We start from the raw sequence: 6,525 nt of genomic DNA on the forward strand, positions 1-6,525 counted from the left end.
AATGGTAAGCTGGGATGCATATAAGCTAGTCCAAGCATGAAGGGCAGTAGGACACTCGTATGGAAAGCCAACTTTGTCCCTCAGTTATCAAGATAAGAAACCTGTCATTTCTCTCATTCACTCTGTCAGCCTTGAGATACTCCAAGCAGACTTACCTCTGTGTTGTACACCCCATATATCAGGAAGATGAAGAGACCCTGTAAAATAAAATGGAGGGAAAAAGCTGTTAACTCTAATCATTTCAGCAGTAGAAATACCTGAAATAAACTTTCCTGGGAACAGACAAAAGAAGACACACTTCATCAAGGTCAATTTATTTTTCTATTTTTCAACATTATCAGCTGTACCTTGAGCATTTATTTCATAACATGGGAGTGCATCAACTATATTGTGATATTCAACTGTTCGAAAATGAGAAACTTAGCATCAAAGGATCTATAACATTAATTAGAAAATTTAATTTTATAGGAGTGGTCTTTCAAACAAAAGACCAACAAAATAAATTTATTTTAAAAAGTGAAAACACGAAGATGCCAAAGCAAGCTGAGAAGGAGTGAACACCTCTACTTCTGATATTTTTTAAAAAGTGAAATTAGGAAAATATATAGTACCAAGTTTTACACTACTCCTGTTTATGTATTGACAAATGTATACACCCCATTTAATTATTTTAGAAATTTGAAATAGGAAGAAAGTAAGAGATGTATAAGGACAGAAGAAAAAATAATGCACATAAGCACATAGTATACATGAATCACCAAATTCTTTTAACAGCTTGCTTCAAATTGGCCTATTATTAGACAAAACAAGCTAAAACCAAACAAAACATTTACTTCAGTGAGTTTCTCTGAAATGTTTTCACCTTAGTGAAGGATATGTTTCCAGGATCTGAGTTAACAGTGCAACTTGTTACTGGTTCATGCAATCTGCATGCAGAATCCTGAAAAACACAGTCAAATTACTCAGAAGAACAGAATAGCAAATGGAAATAAAATGTAAAATATATAGTTTGCTATGAAAATGCTTCCATAACTCAGATTCACCTTGGGCTTATAACATTTTTAAATTTATTTGTAAAATAACCCTAACTTGTAATACTAATATTTAAATTGGCCACTTGAGTATATCAAGCAAAAAAACTCGACTTTCAGACACAAAATATATTCTGATAAGAAACTGCACTTGAATAGCAAAGAAACTACAACTTTTTAATCCAACATGCAAATTACTTGAAGGCAGCTGGATTCATTCCAGATTTGCTCATCAGCGAAATCACTATCTTATTAGGAAGGGAGTAATAAGAGATACCATTCACATGTAATATTTCCATGGATTCCCCAATGCCAGAGTAAAATCCTTGGGAGAGAGTATTTTTGCTTAATTTCTTTTGTTTAGTTTCTAAAAAAAGCTAAAACCCAACAGTTCCTTTCAGTTATTTTCAGATTAAATCAATGAACTCAGCAATAAGCAAGAATAGATTAAAAAAAAATAAACAGCTATGTTTTTGAGTGTGCCTTCACACAAAATATATCACAATTATATCATGAAGCTTGTTTGTAAATAGAACAACCAGAATCTCTAAGTTTGGCAACTCAGATAAGTGAATTACTCAGAAGCAAACTATTTGTAGAATAAAATCCCAGTTATCTCTCTAAATACAGAATTAGTGGACCATTCTGAGTCCTTTCACAGAATTATCTGAAATCTGCATTTAGACTGTGGAAAGAAATATCAGAAACTTTCTCAAAAGTTACACTGAAGTAAAATTAGTTATATCTGAGATAAAAGTAAATATTGAAGTTACAGAAAGTAAGATGAGCACATCATAATTGCATTAAACATAACTGGCAGCTGACTATTCAACATACAGCAACAGAAGCAGCATCACAGGCATTTCATAACTGAATGTTCTCCAAAACAATGCCAATAATACAAATGTAAATAGTGTAAAACACATAAAAAAGTAAGCATTTTTATTTACTAATCAGATCATGATCTGTGTACATACATTAAAAATGGAGAGTGTATAAAGTGTACACTTTTATTTCCTCATATCTCCGTTTCAAGATGCAGGATTTTAGGGATTTCCATCCCAGGCAAGAGGTTGCAATGGGTAAATGCCATAGTGAGAGGCAAGGAATAATCAGCTATTGTTAAAAACAAGGGGAAAAAAAATAAATTCCTTTCTCAGGCTGATCCCAGAAGAGAGAGTAAAATCACATGCTTCTTGTTATTCAGGTATTTTCATGAGTTAAAATTCTTGCCAAAACTGTCAGTCCAAACAATATTGTTTGCTGTGATATTAAGACTAAAAAAAAAAAAAAATTAAGAATATACATTCAAGACTTCCAACACTGGAATGTTCTTTTTAACCTAGATATGCAAAAATAATGTTTTTAATTGCTTCTGAGTCTCTTCTGAAATCTATGAATCTCATAAAATCCCAGGAAAACAAACTAGTTAGCTACTTAGGTTTGGATATTTGCTAATCTTACAGCATATTCAAAACAAATAATTACAAATTCCAGATCTTAAATTGGCATGCCAAGTTTTTGCTTTTCTTGAGCTCGATAGTAGCTCCTTTAAATACTTAACTGTTAGAAATATGAAGTGGTGTGGACATTCTTATCTTAATTCTTGGAGACTTCTGGGAGCTTTCTGTCTTATCTTGGGGGGGAGGGGCAAGAGGATGTCCTTTAACATCAATAAATTATTCTAGTAGAATCAGCCCAACAAGGATTTTACTTATTGTTTGCAATGAGTTACTAGATCTTGGCACCCACAGCTGATAATATGGGGTCATTTTCCACACCACACTGTCATCAACAATTGTACAGGACAGTTTGTGGTCCATCTGAGATCAAAATCAAGAGTTACAAATCCTCAGGTGGTTTGAAATGTTAACAATAATATGGTCTTACAGAATTGATAGTTCAGTTTCTTTAGCTCATTAATTGCAAAAAACAAGAGTTTCTCTGTTTCTTCAGTGGGCCCTGCTGTTGGCTGCAGTGTGGTTCTGTGAGCAGCTGCCTCAGTTGCTCAGGCTGGTCAGATGTTCTTTGGCTTCTGGGAATTAAGCAGTGTTGTGATCAAGCCAGTAATTTTATCCAGAGCTGTTTTTTATTTCTGTTGGGATTAAAAAATAACAATAATAAAAATTCTTCATTAAGAAGCATAGAAAGCACATTTGTAATTTTTGTATCCCTACAGCACATATGGACACCCAGAGGAATTGTAACCCCATTATGCTAAGTAGCATATACGTCCAGCATAAAGCCATCTATGCCTTGGAAAGGTAAAGATTTCTAGACAGAAAACCTGGCCACATGCAGAGAAAAGAGAACATACAAGCACACCTGTCATTTTCCAAGTCTCATCCAAAAGCAGGATGTGTTCTTGGTAGACCACAAGCAGAAGTCAAAAACCTTCAGCTGAGCTGGAATGCTGCCTTTTGCAGCGAGGAAAGCACTGCTTCGTGCTTAATTACAGTTCTATTTGTCACTGTGCAGGGCGGGAACAGATTGCTCAGCTTTTAAATTTGGCAGGTCTTAACAGAATTGTCCTTGCTATCTTGAATAAATCAGTCTATGGACAGTTCTAATCTCTAGCAAGTTTGTCAGGATCTGTTCCAATTTGGGTGGTACCACTGAAAGCTGACACTCTTATCAGAACTTCATTCTGCTTTAGGGCAACAGAAACCTACATGGCAATTGTTTTAGCAGAAGTTTCTTTCCCCGGTTTTAACATTTGTCTCTCATTCTGTTACTATGTGATGTTTCCTAAAAGATTCCTTTTTATAGACAGCATATTTCATTCAAGATCAAAAAATAAATTAGAATCACTTTTTGGTGTGGTGGAGACTGTTACACTAATACTTTCAATATTTTGAATTTCAGCATTCTTTTCAATATACCCATTTTTGAGTATGTAGAATTACTTCATCCTTCTTCTGTTAATTTTTAAGCCTTTGATCTCTCATTTGCTTGATATAACTAAAAAGAATTTTTAAGAATTCCCAAGTACTAAAATCCATACTATAATACTTCAAGGATGAATTAAATAAAACCATATTAGCAAAATATGCACAAATGAAACCCCATGAAATATATTCTAAATAAAACCAATAATAATAAAAACAATTAAATCTTTCAAAACATTAAAAATTTCCACCACTGAAAAAGCTTGGATTGCAAGAAATTTTTGATGTATGGGAGAGAGAAAGAAAGTATATCATATGCAGCTATATGAAACTAATTCTACTTTTTTTCCATACATTAAAAAATAACACTATTGCAGCAGCAGAAACTGCAGACTGCAAATAGAATTTATCTTACACAAGCAGTCTTTCTGTAATCCTAAAAGAAATAAAAATTATCTTGGCAAGAAATTTAAATCCAGATTAGTGCTAGAACCTGTAAGCCTCAGGTAACTTTAGTCATACAACATCGGGTTTAATGCAAAGGATACCAAATTCAAAAATTTTTCTACCATAGCTGAAGAAGTTTGAACTCTTTACTTCAACAGTTAACAAGCTTGACATTTGAAACAGTACCGTTGTGAAATTTCAAAATCACTGTCCCACGAGTAACCACTTCAGGTCTTGTAGTTATCACTCAATTAGTACCTGCAAGTTTAGCAAACAGGAGAAAACAATGTGACTTTGAATCAGATTTTCTGCCTATAAAATCTAGAAGTTAAAAAAACCCAAACCAGCAGGAATTTTGTAATGCTAATTAACAGATCCTCAGAAATTTGTTAGTAATAAACTGTAGAAGCAAAGGTCCTGGAGCAAATCAGTAACTTACCCTGTAACACATTCTTTGGTATGGCCTTGGAGATTAATTCCTCTTTGCCTCAGCTGCATATAGAACCAGACGGTAGTTCCTTCGTTCTGAGCCATATTAGAAAGATATTTCCATTAAAGTCAGGAGAAGTGGAGTTGGATAGCCAGAGTACTACTCTGGATTCCACACCAAGAATCTCTGCAAGGACTGAAATACACAAACAGGTTCTTTGGGCTTTGTTCTGTACACGAAGAAAAATCTATCCCATAATGAAAATATCATCAACAAATAGCCTGAAAGATAAAAAAATCTGTCTTTTATCCGTAGACTTTTTTTATTACTCAAAAAGTGACAATGATTTTTGAAACACTGGTTCAACTGCTTTTAAGGAAAGGAGCAGCAATAGTTGAAAAACCTGCTTTTAGCCAGATGAGTGGCCTATTATCATAATTCTTAGCACTTAATGACAAAAAACCCAACCATATATCTTAGTAACCAGGGATGCTACAGCACCTTTCCTTCTCAGAAATAACTACTTCTATGGAGCATAACTAGATGAAATTATATACAATATGTGCCAGTAGAATAACTAGGATCTAGGATACCAAAAGAGCAGCTCAGATTCTCCACAGCCTGAGCAAATTAGCATTCCATGTTACCAAATGTAAGCCTACCCTGAAGTTTATTTTAGATAAAGTCAGCAATAACCTCCCTGCACAAAGGTATGTTTAGGATGATAGGAAATTTTCATGTTTAAAAGAAACCAACCAGAATAAGCTTCTATATGGCAGATGTATTAAATTTCTGACATAAATATGTCATCTAACAGGTTTTTTAAACTACTAAGATCCTATTGGAGCACCTAGACAAGCCTGTGTTGATCTACTTTTTGAAGTGACCAGGGTCCTTTCTTCCATTTGTCCTTGAAGAGGACAATTTGACTGTTGCAATAAACCTATAAGCACTGCAGTCAGGGCTACAGGATTCATTTTTTAGATGGAAATACATCATACTGTAAAATGGTTTCCTGCTTCTGCTTCTTTTTTTCAGAATTATACTTTTCAAATCAAGATATTCTTTCAGAGCATGAAATAGCCAAGACATGAAGCCAGTTGGGTTTTTTTCTGATAAAATAATTACTATAATCACACCATCACCAGGTACATCAAAAACCTAAACAGCACCAGTCACAGGCAGAGAGAGAAGACTGATGCTTCCATCCATTTTTTTCCAGTAGTCTGCTGTTCACACACACACACACAAAGTGGCCTGAAAACAACTAACATATACTAGAGCTTGGTCTTGCTATACCTTTGCATTCCACCACTGTACAAAATGAGTCTGTTTATATAACGCTGTACGTAGAATACTGGCTGCTGGGAAAGAACTGCAAATTTCATTCTACCTGCTTGATCTTACCAGCTTATAACTTCTTCCAACTGCATCCACTCTCTGTACTTGTCATCAACTCAGATTATTTCCTCTGTTACTAAACCGCGCTTTCTAATTTTGTAAACATTTCTTCAACTGCTTTCCTGAACTAGGGAACATACAGAAAAATGGATTTTATTTCACACAAACAATTAATTCATGCTCTTTAAAATAATAACACCTCTTTAAAAACTTTCGTATTTGAAAAAACGGTGCATTACATTCTCATTCTAAAGGTTGATCTGCTCCACCCAAAATAAATTATTGCACATACAAATAAGCACAAAACCTGTTTGCAATGTGTTACCTG

General features: G+C 34.3%; 1 long non-coding RNA gene across 1 annotated transcript; it reads right to left on the minus strand.

Annotated features, from left to right (window-relative positions):
• Nucleotides 1-868: 868 nt before the first annotated feature.
• On the minus strand, nucleotides 869-5,038 carry LOC113961518. Its single transcript, XR_003532327.1, has 3 exons — nucleotides 4,806-5,038; nucleotides 2,009-3,126; nucleotides 869-940 (listed from the first exon to the last, which is right to left on the minus strand). It is a non-coding gene; the product is annotated as an uncharacterized LOC113961518 (long non-coding RNA).
• Between the last annotated feature and the right edge of the window lie 1,487 nt (nucleotides 5,039-6,525).

Source organism: Neopelma chrysocephalum, unplaced genomic scaffold (genome assembly GCF_003984885.1).
Source record: "Neopelma chrysocephalum unplaced genomic scaffold, ASM398488v2 Primary Assembly neopelma1_97222, whole genome shotgun sequence".
NCBI classification, from domain to species: domain Eukaryota; kingdom Metazoa; phylum Chordata; class Aves; order Passeriformes; family Pipridae; genus Neopelma; species Neopelma chrysocephalum.